This window comes from Polyodon spathula, chromosome 44, assembly GCF_017654505.1.
Source record: "Polyodon spathula isolate WHYD16114869_AA chromosome 44, ASM1765450v1, whole genome shotgun sequence".
Lineage (NCBI taxonomy): Eukaryota > Metazoa > Chordata > Actinopteri > Acipenseriformes > Polyodontidae > Polyodon > Polyodon spathula.
The window spans coordinates 93521-110111 of NC_054577.1; the positions used below are offsets into that span (position 1 = coordinate 93521).

General features: G+C 45.0%; 1 protein-coding gene and 1 non-coding gene across 4 annotated transcripts in view; one reads left to right on the forward strand and one right to left on the reverse strand.

Moving 5' to 3' along the window:
- The window catches only part of LOC121305563 (fibrous sheath CABYR-binding protein-like), a 133453-nt gene that overhangs the window by 19991 nt on the left and 96871 nt on the right, over nt 1–16591 (reverse strand). The window lies entirely within an intron of this gene.
- On the forward strand, nt 13835–13908 carry trnag-ucc. Its single transcript has one exon. It is a non-coding gene; the product is annotated as a tRNA-Gly (tRNA).

The window sequence follows — 16591 nt, forward strand, 5'->3', positions numbered from 1 at the left end:
CAATACATATGCATGCACCACTTTTCTGTTATTTATTTTTTTAGAATTTTTTGAAACAAGTTATTTTTTTCATTTCACTTCACCAACTTGGACTATTTTGTGTATCTCCATGTGACAGGGTCTTCCTTGAGTCACGCGTGTGGGTCGCCGCTGTTCAAGCATACAGAGAGACAGAGGTGGTGTTGAAACGCCGGCACAGGCGCGCAGGATTTATTAACAACAAAAAGAAAGTGAAAGTAAAATCAAGGCGGTCATGTGACGTTACCAGCGATGGTAACGCACAGAGGACAGATACAGAAAACCGTACAAAAAGTGCAAAATAAAACACAATACCCCAAACTATAACTCAAAAGGTGCCGTGAAAACGGCAGGCCTTGCAGCAGCCCCGATCACAGCGATCGCCATGCTTTTATACTGACGCTCTGAGACACGCCCACCTGCCTGCGGGAACAGCTGATTGCTTTCAGCTGCTGCTCCACGCAGACCGGTAATCGTCCCCAGCGGAGCGCCACAGCAGCTAAACAATTAAATCAATTGTAACAATTAACACAAAAACATACAATAAACTACATATTTCACTGTGCAAGGCTTACGCTTTGCCACACTCCATTACATGAAATCCAAATAAAAATCAATTTTAATTCCAGGTTGTAAGGCAGCAAAATAGGAAAAATGCCAAGGGGGGGTCAATACTTTCGTAAGCCACTGTAAGTCCAACGCCATAACCACTCGACATAAAAATATACCACGTTTCTATAGTGGAGCAATACTATTATTATTCTGGTTGTTCTGCATTATTGTAACACAGGGAATGGTACATTGATGCTGTAGGATACATATATTATACAATACAATTGTACTTTCACAGGTACCATCGTACCTTGTTCCACAATCCAGTGGTGCATTTGTATTGGGTTCCGTTCCAACAGTATTGTTGCAATGGAAACAAATTGAAGAGTTTGCAAAGAAGCGGAGGGCAGTATATTAATGAGAGAGTATCAAGCAATATGTTTAAAACACATTGACATCAAGCCCATTCCCAGCAATGCCTGCACATTGTGGTTTTTTTTTGTACATGCATTACATTCCACAAATAGTTACCGATTGCTGCTTCTGTTACATTATATGGAAACGTAAATGCGTTAACTAATACTGCCTTTCTAAATGTAAGGATGATAAAATGGTTTATTTAGAACGCAGTGACGATGTATTCATTATTTGAAAATCATAAATACAATGGGCATATTACATGCCTGAGCCATTCTTAACAATACAAGCATTAGAACATTGACAATTCAGAGAAAAGCAGATTCCGAAAACAAAAGCACCGCGACCAGGCAGAGTTAGTAGATCACCGATTCACTGACTGTCCCGCCATCGAGAATGATTGACGCTAGCTCGAAATACAAGAGTGAAAAGATTGTGCCAAAATTTAAAAAAAAGAAATAAATAAATTCCAATTTATTTTGTTTTAAATAAAAAAAGAAATTTATTTATACGCATTTAAATAAATAAATATATATATATATAATATCATATTTTATAATATATATATATATAGATAATTATAAAATATATTAATATAAATTACATATATTTTTAGTAATTTTTCGTCTTAATTATTTATTTAATTCATATTTTAATAAAAGTTATTTTTAATTTTATTTAATTTTTTTTTATTTATTTATTAATTTTGGCACATATTATCCTCCATATGCTGGGTTATGAAGAGAGGATCTCTTCCGCAGGAGGGCACAGTGCTTGCACACTTCGGGAGCGCCAGCTTGAAGGGCCCTTCGGAGGGAGCAGTTTCTGTTCACTACAGATGGGAACACCCCTTAAGAGGGCCTCCATCCACCTCCGCCCTTCGCAGTGCGCTTCGTAGGGCGCATTTCCGTGGATTGGAACCCTCTCCCTTCTCCTTCCCTGATCTGCTCTAATCGTCCTCTCCCTTCTCCTTCCCTGATCTGCTCTAATCGTCCTCTCCCTTCTCCTTCCCTGATCTGCTCTAATCGTCCTCTCCCTTCTCCTTCGCTGATCTGCTCTAATACAACTATCTCCCTTCTCCTTCCCTGGACTGCACTAATCGTCCTCAATCCTTCTCCTTCCCTGATCTGCTCTAATCGTCCTCTTTCTTCTGCTTCCCTGATTAAACTCTAATACAACTCTCCCTTCTCCTTCCCTGATCTGCTCTAACCGTCCTCTCCCTTCTCCTTCCCTGATCTGCTCTAACCGTCCTCTCCCTTCTCCTTCCCTGATCTGCTCTAATCGTCCTCTCCCTTCTCCTTCCCTGATCTGCTCTAATGTCTCTCCCTTCTCCTTCCCTGATCTGCTCTAATCGTCCTCTCCCTTCTCCTTCCCTGATCTGCTCTAATCGTCCTCTCCCTTCTCCTTCCCTGATCTGCTCTAACCGTCCTCTCCCTTCTCCTTCCCTGATCTGCTCTAACCGTCCTCTCCCTTCTCCTTCCCTGATCTGCTCTAACCGTCCTCTCCCTTCTCCTTCCCTGATCTGCTCTAATCGTCCTCTCCCTTCTCCTTCCCTGATGGACATCTAAAGTTCCTCTCCCTTCTCTTTCCCTGATCTGCTCTAATCGTCCTCTCCCTTCCCAGCTCCTGCCCAAAACTGCATATCCACCAACAAGCAGGTGGGACTTTGGTCGCTCCTGTAAGCTGTCAGTCATCAACTCTTTCCCAGTTAAGGTGGTATACACACTTTCTTTCTTCTGCAAATAGTTTTGGAGGAGTAACACACCCCCTGTGTTCAATCCATTACAATACTTGTGTGCCCTTACTGGACTTTACTCATGTGAGCGAATGTTTTACTGTAAGTTAACTGCTCCCGGTCGAACTCGCTCTTAAATGGAATTATTTACAGTATTGTTTATTTTGTTCAGTTTGTATTTGATCTTAATATCTACTGATTTTGCTGTACTTTATAATTGCTCTTATCTGTAATGTGATGTTCTGTAATGTGATCATTTGTAATGTGATACTTGTACTGTAATACTCTGTAACATTTTTAAGTCACCCTGCTAAGAAGATAAAATAATCTGAACCTTCTGCTACGCTGTTGACGCCTCCAGATTTTTTTTTGCAACGGAAGTAACGATGCTATAAATTTGCTAAATTGTGTTTTTTAAACCAGCCATAACCAGCACTTACATTTAAATTTATGCTTTGCCCTTGTGCTTATATCATTGTGCTAAATTGGCAGCGTATAGGTTTGCGCCATATATGTGCTATATATATATATATATATATATATATATATTTACATTACATACGTGCTGCACTTATTTAAAATTTAAAAAAAAATAACACCAGTAATTAGTGTTAGAAACGATGTTTATGTATTTTTCTCACACTGATAGTACAAGTACTGGTGTTTCTTATCATTTACAAATAAAAAAAAAAAAAAAAAAAAAAAATTCTAATTGTTCTAATCAGTTCATAAACTGTAGACAAAAAAAAAAAAAAAACATTTTTATTTTTCCTTGTTTCACAATCAAACAAGAACCCTGGTCAAATGAAAGAGTGTCAATCAAGTATAAGAATCCCCATATTAACCAGTCCTGGGGAAAGAAGTAGGCGGGTTCACCATTGTCTTGAGCCAGATATGGTGAATGTAAGCATGATCGCTTGTAATGGTCATTTTATTAGATTCTGAGAGCCAGAAAAAAAGACGGGGGTATAAAGGTCATTGTGGCAGTTGAAGCTCTGCACTGGTGATGATCTCATACTCGAAAAGGATTACAAGGAAAAACAAAACATGCACGATAAAAATAACCAAGCCGGTATGCAGAGGTATGTTGCCTGCACAAAAAGCATCGGTTAATTTTAAAGTTTCCCTGTAAATCTGGTTGAGATGTTCCTCTGCTAGCCACTTTTTTGAAGTTGTATATAACTATTATTTTTTATTTGACATTTGCTAACCATTTAAACTTTTGCACGGCTCACTTTCTGTTCTCAGACTGAAACAAATGTTAAAATACACTGTGATTCTGGGGAAGTGTAACAAAGTGCCCGCCCCTGTGTATATTATCTGTTATATGTTGCGTGTAGTGTGTTAAATGTTGGTGTATAGTCATTGGTACACGGGATATAAACGGGTCTGTGTAACACGAGTGTTTAAAAATGTATATGTGTATTTAGGCACGAGGATTGCACAGCACTTCACGTGCAAGTAAAATGTAGTAATATGTGAGCACGGGGAATTGCACTTTATTAATTCACGTGCTGGGATTCAAGTGAATAATTAATTGGTAATTGAATCCCAGCACAATAGTATATATAGATGCACGTTGGCACATACTGGGTGTTGGGTGTTCGGTGAGCGGAGAACGGGATTGGAGACGGAGGAAATAAGGAAAGTAGTAGTAGTAATAATAATAACAACAACAAAGTATCTGCTCACCGTGTTTGTCAGTGTCTGTCCGTGCACCGTTGTGTTAAGTTTAGTCTGTTTTCGTTTGTCTATTTATTTTGGCGTAGAGTGCCGTGTCCTGTGTTTTTCGTGTTTGTTAAACCTTTTATTTTGTATTAAACCGGCGCCAACAGGCGTCTTCATCACTTCATTTCATCCGTCCTGTGTTCTGTGTATTGCATTATCTTTCCTGGTTCTGACGCCGCCCACTTCGGCCGTCTCTGTGACACGTGGTGTCCTGCGTGGGATAACAGCGCCTCCAAGCGTCAGACCAGGAGAGGTTTTTTTGTGTGGGAGAAAAAAAAAAAAAAAGGGGCGTTTTTGGATTACAAAAAAAAAAAAAAAATGGGGAGAAGCAGGAAAGAGGATAAAGAGGTGAGGGACAGGGAGGAGGAGTGCCGCCTAAGGGCCAGACATCCCCGGCGATGTAACCAGTCCTTGCCGGGGTGCCTCCTCTGCAACCAGGACCATCTCTTTGCCAATTGTCCCTTCCGCTGCCCCTACCAGGAGGGAGAGGAGGAACTGCCGCAGGAGAGGAAGGTGAGGAGGTGGCAGAGAAGGGGAAAGGGGAAGAGGAAGGCAGAGGTCCCACCGCTGTCTCCACAGCCGCACCAGTCTCCTGCAAGGGAGGAAGAGCCGCACCAGTCCCCTGCAAGTGAGGGAGAGCCGCACCAGTCCCCTGTATCAAGGGGAGACTACACACCGCTCCCACCTCCACCACCAGGAGACTACACGCCGCTCCTACCTCCATGGGCAGGAGCAGAGCAGCAGGAGCTGCCTCTGCCTCCGCCACCTCCACCGGCAGGCGCAGAGCAGCAGGAGCTGCCTCTGCCTCCGCCACCTCCACCGGCAGGAGCAGAGCAGCAGGAGCTGCCTCTGCCTCCGCCACCTCCACCGGCAGGGGGAGAGCAGCAGGAGCTGCCTCTGCCTCCGCCACCTCCACCGGCAGGAGGGAGCAGCAGGAGCTGAGCAGCAGGAGCTGCCTCTGCCTCCGCCACCTCCACCGGCAGGGGCAGAGCAGCAGGAGCTGCCTCTGCCTCCGCCACCTCCACCGGCAGGGGGAGAGCAGCAGGAGCTGCCTCTGCCTCCGCCACCTCCACCGGCAGGGGGAGAGCAGCAGGAGCTGCCTCTGCCTCCGCCACCTCCACCGGCAGGAGCAGAGCAGCAGGAGCTGCCTCTGCCTCCGCCACCTCCACCGGCAGGGGCAGAGCAGCAGGAGCTGCCTCTGCCTCCGCCACCTCCACCGGCAGGAGGTGAGCAGCCTGCTGGGTCCCTCCGCCACCAGCAGAGGGTGAATGCCTGCTGGGTCCCTTCCCCACCAGCAGAGGGTGAATGCCTGCTGGTATCACCAAAAAGACCAGCAGAGAATGAATGCCTGCTGGTATCACTTCCCCCCACCAGCAGAGGGTGAATGCCTGCTGGTATCACTTCCCCCACCAGCAGAGGGTGAATGCCTGCTGGGTCCCTGTCCACCAGCAGAGGGTGAATGCCTGCTGGGTCCCTGTCCACCAGCAGAGGGTGAATGCCTGCTGGTATCACTTCCCCCACCAGCAGAGGGTGAATGCCTGCTGGTATCACTTCCCCCACCAGCAGAGGGTGAATGCCTGCTGGTATCACTTCCCCCACCAGCAGAGGGTGAATGCCTGCTGGTATCACTTCCCCCACCATCACGAGGAGAGGAGCTGGAGCTTCCTCTGCCTCCACCTCCATCAGGGGGAGAGGAGCAGGAGCTGCCTCTCCCTGCACCACAAGGGCCAGGACTAGATGCTGGCGGTCCTCAGCAGCCCTTGCATAGGCTGCTGAGGGAAGCACGGGGAAGAACCTCCCGGCTGCAGTGGCCGAAAAGAGGGCCAACACCCGCACCCCAGCTTGTCCTGACTGCCAGCCTCGCTTCGCCCAAGGATGCCAGCCTCGCTTCGCCCAAGGATGCCAGCCTCGCTTCGCCCAAGGATGCCAGCCTCGCTTCGCCCAAGGATGCCAGCCTCGCTTCGCCCAAGGATGCCAGCCTCGCTTCGCCCAAGGATGCCTCTGCATCGCCTGGGGTTGCCCGCCGCTCTGCATCGCCTGGGGTTGCCCGCCGCTCTGCATCGCCTGGGGTTGCCCGCCGCTCTGCATCGCCTGGGGTTGCCCGCCGCTCTGCATCGCCTGGGGTTGCCCGCCGCTCTGCATCGCCTGGGGTTGCCCGCCGCTCAGCATCGCCTGGGGTTGCCCGCCGCTCTGCATCGCCTGGGGTTGCCCGCCGCTCCGCATCACAGCCGGAAGTACTGTGGCCGGAACCCCACGAAGGGGAGCTGCCGGCCACGAAGAAGGGGGAGGAGGTCTGGAGACCGCCAACCCCAGCAGCAGTTTCGCTGCCGGAGAAGGGGGAGGAGGTCTGGAGACCGCCAACCCCAGCAGCAGTTTCGCTGCCGGAGAAGGGGGAGGAGGTCTGGAGACCGCCAACCCCAGCAGCAGTTTCGCTGCCGGAGAAGGGGGAGGAGGTCTGGAGACCGCCAACCCCAGCAGCAGTTTCTCCGCCGGAGATCGTGGGGGAGGTCCGGAGACCTGCTCCCTCTGCAGTTTCTTCCCTGCAGGAAGAACGGTGGTTGAAGCCCCACCAAGGGGAGCTGCCGGCGCCGAAGAAGGGGGAAGGTCAGGAGACCACACCCCAAGCAGCCTTTCCGCTGCTAGGACTACCCTGGCAGGAGAATGCTACCCTGCTGACAGCATTACGACCTGTGGGCCCCTGGAAGCCTCTGGTCCTGGCCAAGGACTTTGGGCGGGACTTTTGGGCTTTTAAGGGGGGAGGTGGCCATTGAGGCCATGTGTGCTTTGCACAAGAGGGGGTATATGTAACAAAGTGCCCGCCCCTGTGTATATTATCTGTTATGTGTTGCGTGTGGTGTGTTTAAATGTTGGTGTATAGACATTGGTACACGGGATATAAACGGGTCTGTGTAACACGAGTGTTTAAAAATGTATATGTGTATTTAGGCACGAGGATTGCACAGCACTTCACGTGCAAGTAAAATGTAGTAATATGTGAGCACGGGGAATTGCACTTTATTAATTCACGTGCTGGGATTCAAGTGAATAATTAATTGGTAATTGAATCCCAGCACAATAGTATATATAGATGCACGTTGGCACATACTGGATGTTGGGTGTTCGGTGAGCGGAGAACGGGATTGGAGACGGAGGAAATAAGGAAAGTAGTAGTAGTAATAATAATAACAACAACAAAGTATCTGCTCACCGTGTTTGTCAGTGTCTGTCCGTGCACCGTTGTGTTAAGTTTAGTCTGTTTTCGTTTGTCTATTTATTTTGGCGTAGAGTGCCGTGTCCTGTGTGTTTCGTGTTTGTTAAACCTTTTATTTTGCATTAAACCGGCGCCAACAGGCGTCTTCATCATTTCATTTCATCCGTCCTGTGTTCTGTGTATTGCATTACCTTTCCTGGTTCTGACGCCGCCCACTTCGGCCGTCTCTGTGACAGGAAGTCATGATATAATCATATTTTACTGAGTAGTGTTGCAACAAAGCGTACATTGTGACCTCCAAATGTTCGGAACACATTACCGAAGGAAGATCCGAACCTTCGATGGTACTCATTTATATAATTTATCGGTGACGTCACCATAGCTGATTGTTTATATTTGATTGAAAATCCCATTATTTTACAGGTAAGCCATATAAATGGAATAAAACATTCACATGTAGTTTACAAATACATTATATAGAACAGTTATCATGTTTTTGGAATTTAAATAAAAATACACGTTGTTTATGTACACGTAACTGAGCCTGCTTGCAATATATACAGTAAGCTTGCACTGCACCAGCATCTTGAATATTGTGTTCAGTTCTGGTCACCTCGCTATAAAAAAGATATTGCTGCTCTAGAAAGAGTGCAAAGAAGAGCGACCAGAATTATTCCGGGCTTAAAAGGCATGTCATATGCAGACAGGCTAAAAGAATTGAATCTGTTCAGTCTTGAACAAAGAAGACTACGTGGCGACCTAATTCAAGCATTCAAAATTCTAAAAGGTATTGACAATGTCGACCCAAGGGACTTTTTCAGCCTGAAAAAAGAAACAAGGACCAGGGGTCACAAATGGAGTTTAGAAAAAGGGGCATTCAGAACAGAAAATAGGAGACACTTTTTTACACAGAGAATTGTGAGGGTCTGGAATCAACTCCCCAGTAATGTTGTTGAAGCTGACACCCTGGGATCCTTCAAGAAGCTGCTTGATGAGATTTTGGGATCAATAAGCTACTAACAACAAAACGAGCAAGATGGGCCGAATGGCCTCCTCTCGTTTGTAAACTTTCTTATGTTCTTATGTTCTTATGACTTCGTCTGCACAGCAAAACCGGCAAGCAGCATAACCGGCTGCATGTGCGAAACCCTTTGCTCATCGAACCCACCTGCCTGCAGGGCAAAACGGGCTGCGCAGCATAACCGTCTGCATCTGCGAACCCAGCTGCTTCTGCACTGCAAAACCAGCTGCATCAGTGAAACTGTGAAACTGGCTTCGCATAGAAACCGGCTGCATCTGCACACCAAAACTGGCTGCATCTTGTGCAGTGAAACGACTTCCGTCTGCGAAACTGGCTGAGCAGTGAAGCCGCCTGTGTCTGCTTAGCTAAACCGGCTGCGTCTGCGTGAAAAACTGCGCAGCGAAACCGGCTGCATCTTCGCAGACAAATCGGCTGTGCAGACTAACCATCTTCGTCTGCGAAACTGCCTGCGCAGCAAAACTGGCAGCATCTGTGCAGTGTAACCAGCTGCACAGCAAAACCGACTGTGCAGTGAAATCGACTGCATCTGCGCAGGAAAACCGCTGCGCCGAGAAATCATCTGCTTCTGCGCAGCAAAACTGGCTGCGTAGCAAAACCGACAGCATCTGTTCAGCAACTGTGCAGAGATAATGGCTGCAACTGCGAAACCGTCTGCACAGCGAAACTGACAGCGCAGAGAAAATGGTTACATCTGCACAGAATAACCTGCTGTTTATGCGCAGCAAAACCGGCTGTGTCTGCGCAGCAATCCCGACTGCGCTGAGAAATCGTCTGCATATCAAAACCGACTGCACAGCGAGACCGACTGCATCTGTGCAGCGATACTGACTGCACAGAGAAACTGACTGCGTCTGCACAGCAAAACCGGCAGCATCATCAAAACTGCGAAACTGACTGCGTCTCTGCAGCAAAACCGGCTGCATCTGCGCAAAAAAACCACTGTATCTGCTCTGAGATCCCGATTGCTCAAAAGAAATCGGCTGCGTCTGCGCTACCAAACCGACTGCATCTGTGCCGCGATACTCACTGCACCGAGAAACTAACCAAACCGACTCCATCTGTGCAGCGATACTCACTGCACAGCAAAAGCAGCTATCAAAACTGCTAAACTGGCTGCGTAGTGAAACCAACTGCTTCTGTATAGCAAAACTGGCTGCACAGTGAAACGCTACGTCTGCGAAAGCGGGTGCACAGTGAAACGGAGTGCTCAGAGAAACCGGTTGCATCTGTGCAGCAAAACTCAAAGAGCAGAGAAAACGGCTGCTTCTGCACAGGAAGCTGGCTGCGCAGCTTAACTGGCTGCGTCTGAGCAGGGAAACCTGCATCGCAGCGAAGCTGGCAGTGTCTGCGTAGCGAAATCATCTGCCTCTGCGAAGCAAAACCGCTAGCGTAGCTTAAGCAACTGCTTCTCCTAAAACAGCTGCGCAGTGAAACCGTCTGCGTCTGGGCAACAAAACTAATTGCCTAGCGAAACTGGATGCGTCTGCAAAGTGATTACAACTCTGGTTGTGTATCAAAGCCGACAGCGTCTACGCAGAAATAAAACCCTGCATCTTGAGCAGCGAAACCAACTGCATCTGCGAAACCAGGTGCGCAGCTAAACCAACTGCTTCTGCTCATCGATCACGACTGCGCAGAGAAATCGTCTGCTTCTGCGAAGCAAAACCTGCTCCCAGCGAAACAACCTGGATATGCGAAACCGGCTGGGCAGCGAGACCGGCTGCATCTGCGCAGCAAAACAGACTGTATCTGCGCAGAGAAATCAACTTCGTCTGCGGAGCAACTCTGGTTGTGCAGTGAAACTGACTGCGCAAATAAACCGTCTGCGTCTGCGCAGCAAAACCGGCTGCGTAGCCCCACCGGCTGCATCTAAGAAACCGGCTGCACAGCGAAACCGACTGCGCATAGAAACTTTCTTCTTCTGCACAGGTGATTCAAATTCAGCGCCGTTCTGAGACACGGGCGAGGGGAGGAGCCGACAGCACAGCAGAACAACGCAGTAAACGAGGCAGTCTTCCCAGCGACAGCGAGTGGGAGAAGTACAGCGTGGAAAAGTATAAGCAGTTTGAAAGCGATTGACGTCTGCAGAAAAAACTAAACATATAAAAAAAAACCTCAACATGGTCTTCAAGCCAGTAATCAGTGACATCTGTTAGATGTGGGAAATCCGAGAAAACCCAGCGAAGCTAAAACAGAAGGGAGACCGCATCAAACAAGAACAACAAGACAGGTAAGACAACCATTAAATATATTTGTCTATGCTAGAAGTATCAGAAACAAAATTCTAGAACTTGAAGCTACTGCACTAACAGGTAACTATGATGTGATAGGTGTTACAGAAACGTGGTTATCTGAGAGTGATGGGGACGAATATAATATTTGTGGGTATACACTGTATAGGAAAGACAGGCAGGACAGAAAAGGAGGAGGGGTAGCGCTATACATAAGAAACAGTCTTGAAGCCCAGGTGTTAAACCTGGACAAAGAAAATAAAACCGAATCAATATGGGTCAGAATAACGGACAAAAATTCAAAGGGCATAATAATAGGAGCATGCTATAGACCGCCAGATTCAGACGGTGAGCACAATAATCTGTTATACAATGACATTAGAAATGTGTGTAGCAAAGGAGAAGCCATACTAATGGGGGATTTCAACTTCCCCCAAATAAAATGGGAAAACCCGGTGGGGAGCACGAAGGATGAAATTGAAATGGTGGAAATGACAAATGACTGCTTCCTAACACAATTTGTGAAGGCACCCACTAGAGGGGAGGCACTTTATAGAGCATTAAAAAAAGGACCAAAAAGAAAGTACCACTGAAAGAGTACACATGAACTGCAAACGCAAGTCAAAAAGGAAGTTAGAAAAGGCCAAGAGAGAAATAGAAACAGAACATTGCTAAGGGAGCTAAAACCAATTCCAAAGGATGTTTTCTTCCAATATTACAACAGCAAAGAGAAAATTCAAAGAGGAGCCAAAATGTTTAAATAGATAATTAAAAAAAATGGCAAAAAAGGCACTTTACGTAGCATTAAAAAAGGACCAAAAAGAAAGTAGCAGAAAGAGTACACAGAACTGCAAACGCAAGTCAAAAAGGAAGTTAGAAAGGCCAAGAGAAGATACTGACAACATGCCCCACATGTCAAAACAGTTCCTATCCAGTTTTAAATATTACAACAGCAAGAACTGATTCAGAAGTGTTAAAGGGACTAGGAGCTCTTAAAATAAACAAATCCCCTGGGCCGGATGAGATCCTCCCAGTAGTACTCAAAGAAATGAAAGAAGTAATTTACAAACCGCTAACCAAGATCATGCAGCAGTCTCTTGACACAGGGGTGGTACCGACAGACTGGAAAATTGCAAACGTAATACCGATCCACAAAAAGGGAAACAAAACTGAACCAGGTAACTACAGACCAGTAAGCCTGACTTCTATTATATGCAAACTTATGGAAACTATAATAAGATCCAAAATGGAAAATTACCTATATGGTAACAGGGTCCTGGGAGACAGTCAACATGGTTTTAGGAAAGGTAGATCGTGTCTAACTAACTTGCTTGATTTTTTTGAGGATGCAACATCGATAATGGATAATTCCAAATCATATGACATGGTTTAGATTCTGGTTCCAAAAAGCAAACTTGTTAAAGTGCAGACGACACAAAAGATAGGAATTCTCAAACACTGTTGCAGCAGCAAAGGATTCAAAATGAACAGACAAGATTCAGAACTGGGCAGACACATGGCAAATGACATTTAATAGAGAAAAGTGTAAGGTACTGCACGCAGGAAATAAAAATGTACATTATAAATATCATATGGGAGATACTGAAATTGGAGAAGGAATCTATGAAAAAGACCTAGGAGTTTTTGTTGACTCAGAAATGTCTTCATCTAGACAATGGGAAGCTATAAAAAAGGCTAACAACGTGCTCTGATACATTGTGAAAATTGTTGAATTTAAATCAAGGGAAGTAATGTTAAAACTGTACAATGCACTAGTAAGACCTCATCTTGAATATTGTGTGCAGTTCTGGTCACCTCGCTATAAAAAAGATATTGCTGCTCTAGAAAGAGTGCAAAGAAGAGCGACCAGAATTATTCCGGGCTTAAAAGGCATGTCATATGCAGACAGGCTAAAAGAATTGAATCTGTTCAGTCTTGAACAAAGAAGACTACGTGGCGACCTAATTCAAGCATTCAAAATTCTAAAAGGTATTGACAGTGTCGACCCAAGGGACTTTTTCAGCCTGAAAAAAGAAACAAGGACCAGGGGACACAAATCGAGATTAGACAAAGGGGCATTCAGAACGGAAAATAGGAGGCACTTTTTTTACACAGAGAATTGTGACGGTCTGGAATCAATTCCCCAGTAATGTTGTTGAAGCTGACACCCTGGGATCCTTCAAGAAGCTGCTTGATGAGATTTTGGGATCAACAACTACTAACAACCAAACGAGCAAGATGGGCCGAATGGCCTCCTCTCGTTTGTAAACTTTCTTATGTTCTTATTTTCCCATGGCTCGGGGAAGGAGACTCCTCTGTTGGGGATAGGGCTGCTCTCCTGCGTTTACTTCTTTTGGAGAGCTTTCTGCATGGAATAAAATCCAACCCACCGCATTTGCTTTGGCTGCATTGTCTGACCGGTTGCATCTGGCGCAGGACAAGTGCTCATCCTTTGCCTAGTGGCTTCGCCGCGCATTGGTAAAAACCAGCTCACGGCAGGTGGACCATACAGTTGAGTGCATTGACATGGCGCTTGCGTAGGTGGAGCTGCTGCGCTCAGTCCTGAGAGTAACCACGCTTGGTGACGAGCAGTTAGTACCACATCTATCGCCACCTAGGAGAGCGCTGTCAGTGCCGAGTCAATCGGTGCAGAGGTCATGCCGTGCTGTAGACAGCACTGAAGATGGTCACACCGGTGCCTCGTCCATCGGGGCCACGTAGGCACTGTTTCAAGCAATTAACTCGAGGCTAGTAGCACATTTGATGGCAGGCTTTAAAAGCTGAAATCATTTAACAATAAGCACAGCCATCGGATAGAACCTACTGTAGCCAAAGGGTTTTGTTATTTCATTCACATGATTGAGCGCGTACCGGCAATTTATCGTGTTTCAGGAACTGAGGTGTTGGTGGTATAGTGGTGAGCATAGCTGCCTTCCAAGCAGTTGACCCGGTGGTTCGATTCCCGGCCAACGCAATTGCTCTTTTTTGAATGCGTCCGTTTTTTCTTTTAAGATTGGAATAAAGCGTAATACATTCCACAAATAAATTTGACTTACACCCGCAATTTGTTTCTTTGTTCAAACTGGTGAATACTTTTAAAAGCATCACTTTTAGTGTTTCACTGTGAGTTAATGATCTGTGAAGTGTTAATGGTCAGATAAGTCTCTTTCCATTTGGTATGCATTGATAATTTCAATTAAATTGAAAGAAAAAGTGTTTCAAATAGGTTGTGATACACAAACACCAACACAGGTAAGTGGAAAAACAAAAGAAAAAAAGAAAAACTAATTACCCTAGTGTCAAATTATACCACAAAATGTCACTTGTGACACTATCAGATGGTAGTTTAATTTTAATTTTATATTTTAAATTTATATTTTAATATTTGATTTTGCAGCGCATGTAATTGCAAAACAAATCACATGACTATATTTTTATATTAGTCAAGCCCTAATTAAAGTGATCCTAAATTGTTTTAACAGTACCAATGATCACTTTGAAATTTGCTCATTGATTTTAACAAACAACTGAACACTTGTAGGTCTACTTTGATGGTTTCTTTATTTCTGCGTTTCTACCAGTAATGAGATACGCACTCAGAATGTGTACCCTTCTTCCAGTTTCTCGTGTGATAGATAATTAAGTTTAGGCATTCGCATTTCCTACCTTGTCAAACAAACTCGAGCTACAGCATATGGACACAGTGGGTCGAACGAGCTGATTCAACTTTTTGAAGAAATTCAAAACATACCACTAGTCGAAACATTTGCTATTTAGTTAATTCATTAATTTTTTAAATTTGCAAATGACAGACTACATTGCCAATAAAATAAAACTCTGGAGGACAATTGAACACTCGTTGAGGGATCGATGCCCACATTCTCCAAACAGTTTTTCCAAAAACTCCAAATCATATTTCTCACTTTAGTAACACTAGGAATATTTTCAGTAATCCTCTATAAAAGAGTCATAATCAATGTTATCCTGTGTTTGGGCTGGCAGGTTTAGTTCATAAAAAGACAATGTGAAGGGTCTGACTCATGACGTTGTAATTATCTGAGATGTTGCATGTAGACAATTATGTAGGAGAATCGCTACAGATTCGTCTCGGTTCCATAGTGTAGTGGTTATCATGTTTGCTTTACACGCCGAAAGCCCTGTGTTCAACACCCAGTGGGATATTATATTAATCTCTGGTCAAGACAAAGTCTCTCTGGGATTGGCCAGTTGTTATTTTGATTATCTAAAGTCCCTCGTCCCATTGTATATGCAGGAGAGTTTATTCACAAATAAATAAATGCATGTTTTTTATGTTTATTTTTGTTGGTACGTTAACCCAATACAATATTGCAAGCGTTGAGAGAATCCCTCTTCTGTGTCACTCAATTCCACCAGTTTTCACTCAGTGGTGGTATGTTGGTGAGCATAGCTGCTTTCCAAGTTACTGACCTGAGACGATTCACGACAACCACAGTTGTTTTTATGCACATGTTTCAAATAACGAACATTATAAAAGCAAATCAGCATTGTTTTCTTTTATTTACTTTTAAACCAGAGAATCAAACACACTTCTGACAATTTCATATGCCTGCTGGCTATGAACAAGCATTGAGTTGGCGCTTTCCCGTGACCATGGTCATAGTGCTGTCTTATCTGCTGCAGCTGACTCTACCTTTCCAAAGATTTAGGTGTTTTGGTCTCAGAATGGAGGCATGGGTTCAAATCCCCCTTCAGACAGTTTAATTTTACTTATTTTAATAGGAATAAATTTGTTCATTTTAATATAAAAATATTGATTCAAGGAAATCAAAAATTGTGCAGTCGATTTGTTCCTACCAATTGCCCTTTAAATTACCCAGTAATGCAGAGCGATGAGAAAGGAGGTTTTGTCACCTTGTGTGCCGACTACTAGCTCGGCCAGCATGAAGCAATGCTTCATCTTTAATGGCCTTTCAGACATTAAAAAGAAAGAAATGCGCTACAGAGGATTAGAACATATTCCTAGTTAATAAAGTGAGAAAGGGATTTGAAACACTTGTTAAAAACAGATTCATTTACACCAGCACCAGCTGGAGGATTAAGAGCACACTTTCGTGCACAGGATTATTGTGGCGTGTTGTGTTTATTATTTGGGACTGCAAAGCAGCCGTGTTCCCCTTGATACCATTGCTGGTAGAGGGGTGGTTCTTTTTGTTATTTTATTAAAAACACAGACATTTTTGGGGAAAAGAACTGTTTGGACATTGTTTTATTCACCACACTACCCGCACGGTGACCCTGAAGACATTCCTGCCTGATGTGGAGCTTGTCTAAATTCTAGTTGGACCAGAGCCTTTATAACCTTTTGGTTGGCGTCTGGCACAGTTAATGTCTAGGAGCATGTCTTTCCTAATGGATCGAAGACCTACACTCTCCAGGTGCCATTTAAGGACCCCAATGTGAAGCAAAAGGTACCATCCCACCTGTTAAACCATCCAACTGCCCTCTGATAACACTTTCTTCCTGTGGATGTGTTGCTGCTGCCTGATTTTGGGTTTCATCTACAAACCCTTGCTTTTCTTTCCATAACTTCTCCAGACACCAGAACCGACATTCTACCCCTGACCTACTCGCTGAATATAGTGCCAGAGAATACACCCTTTACTCATCCTGCTGTG